A 2957-nucleotide genomic window follows, 5' to 3' on the forward strand; every position below is an offset into this window, starting at 1 on the left:
CATATGGACACAGAGGTGAAAATAAAAGATTTCACCATTGTTCGTGCGGATCGCAGAGACCGAAATAAGGGAGGGACAGCCATCTTTATCCATGACTCCTTTTCACTTGATGCCAAGGACATATTTTCCAATGGCTACTGTGAATCGATATCACTATACAACAAAGCCAAGGACATAACCATTGTTGGTCTTTACAGGCCTCCCCAGGCACCTCTAAAGTACTTTGAAGAGTGCCTTAGCAAAGTTAAGTCCTTCCTTCGGATGTACCACTCCGGAAACATACTAGTGATGGGTGATTTTGACCTCCCTCATGTGAACTGGCCCACAAATACTCCGAAGTTAGGCAAGTGCTCTACATCAGATAGAGCAGCAGCAGAACTGCTCTTTAATCTGATGGATGAGTATTTCCTGACTCAGCTAGTGCTTGAACCAACGAGACAGAATAAAACGATCTTCGATCTGGTATTGACCAATCACTCTAGCTACGTTCACAGCATTTCAGTCAAAAAAACTCTCCTCTCAGACCACGACATGGTACTCTGCAATCTTAATTCCCGACATATAAAAACCAAACCAGCCAATCCCACTCCATGGCACCCATTTGACAACATAAACTTCCACAAAGCGGACTGGGGAACAATCAGAAAGGATCTGTCTTCCATCGACTGGTCTTTTACTCTCAATTCCCCTCATATTGAGACCGCGTGGCAGCGCTTTGACAACATTGTCACCTATACATGCTCTAAACACGCTCCCAAGAAATCTACTAACACAAGCAGAAACCGGCTCCCAAAAAAGAAAAAAACACTCATCAGGCGCATCAAAAGACTTAACAAAAAAATCAACCAATTAAAATATTCCCACACACAACATCCACATTCAACAACAATGAAAAGACTAGAGCTGGAAAAACTTCATCTGCAGACTAACATGAAAACCTCCATTGAAAATCAAAGATCTGTGGAGGAAGAATGGGTAATCAAAAACATCAAACAGAACCCAAAAGTGTTCTATTCTTATGCAAATAAGCATAGAACCATGTCTCACCCATTGGGCCATTGATTGATGATAACGGCATTCCCCAACACGATGCTAAAGAAATGGCAGAAATACTGCAGAAACAATACTGCTCTGTCTTCAGTGTTCCCACTGATATTGACGTGAGGGAAACGAACGAAGTTGACTCCCAAACAAAATCTCAAACATAACCTTCACTGCCACCAACATCGTAGCAGCAATAAATGAGGTCAAACATTACTCTGCTGTAGGCCCTGATAGATTTCCCGCTAGTCTCCTGAAGGAATGTAGATATCAACTTGCAGTCCCTCTGACCAACCTCTGGAGAAATTCGTTAGACGCAGTTTATACCGAAACAGTTTCTATCCCAGTCGGTCATCTGGTTTTCAAACAGGGAACAGATCCCTCGCAGTCAACTATCGCCCAATCTCACTCACCTCCCACATCATTAAAGTGTTTGAAAGAGTGTTAAGATCAAGGATGGCTGACTTCCTGGAGACCCACAAACTCCTAAATTCAAATCAGCATGGCTTTCGCTGTGGCAGGGACTGTCTACACAGCTCTTACACCACTTGAAGATGTACTCAAAGCCTTGGGAACAGGTTCGAACTCTGACGTCATATATCTTGACTTCAGTAAAGCGTTCGACAGGGTAGACCATAACATCCTACTCTCAAAATTGGCAAATGTTGGAATCCGTGGAAAAGTTCTACACTGGATAAAGTATTTCCTGGTGAATAGAACACAACATGTTGTAGTTGATGGAGTGCACGCAAACCCAGCAAAAGTCACCAGTGGTGTTCCCAGGGAACTGTTTTGGGTCCGTTACTCTTCATAGTTTACATAAACGACCTTTCCAGTGTCGTACATTACTGCAAAGTGAAAATATTCGCTGATGACACTAAGCTCCAGCAAATCGTCAATGAAGAAGCAGACCGAACTCAACTCCAGTCTGATCTATATGCTGTGAGTCAATGGGCAGACAGAAACAAAATGCAACTGAATGAGGGAAAATTTGAGCTGATGCATTTTGGAAAAAATTCCTCACTAAAAAAACCATACTCTCTTCCTTCAGGGGAACCGCTCACAGCCTCTGACAATATCAGAGACCTGGGTGTAATTGTTGATGACGATCTCAGTTGAAGTGCACACATCAACAAGAAGGTCGATATAGCTCGTAGGATGAGTTCACTGCTTTCAATTTTTTGTTTAGGCGATTTGAAATTTTTGTACGCCGTCTCATTAAAATTTCCTCTCTCTGGGGATTTTGTTCTTGTGTACAGTGGCTTTCTCTCTGGGACACATTTGTAGCATATGGCTTGCATTACAGACATGAATTGTTGAAGCCTCACGTCGATGTCTGGCGAGGAGAGACATTCAGCCAGTTTTGTTGAGGATCTCTTTCTCAATTTGTTCCAGTTGCCTTATGGTAGTTCAAGCTGGAAAGATTCTGAGGGTTTCTTGTAGGCTGCATGTCCATGCTTTCATTGGCCCGTACAGGGTCAGCTCTACCATGTTGTGATCCGAGAGTAGTGTCGGTGTTACTACTATACATATACATATACATATAGAATATACTATATATATATATAAATATACATATATTATATATATATATATATATATATATACATATATACATATATATACATATATACATATATACACATATATACATATATACACCATATATACATATACACAGATATAACATTATATACATATATACATATATATATACATATTACATATATATACATATATACATATATATACATATATATACATATATACATATATATACATATATACATATATACATATATATACATATATATACATATATACATATATATACATAATACATATATATACATATATACATATATGACATATATACATATATATATATAGATATATAGATATATATTATATAATAT

The sequence above is a fragment of the Octopus sinensis genome, unplaced genomic scaffold, assembly GCF_006345805.1.
Source record: "Octopus sinensis unplaced genomic scaffold, ASM634580v1 Contig18078, whole genome shotgun sequence".
NCBI lineage: Eukaryota > Metazoa > Mollusca > Cephalopoda > Octopoda > Octopodidae > Octopus > Octopus sinensis.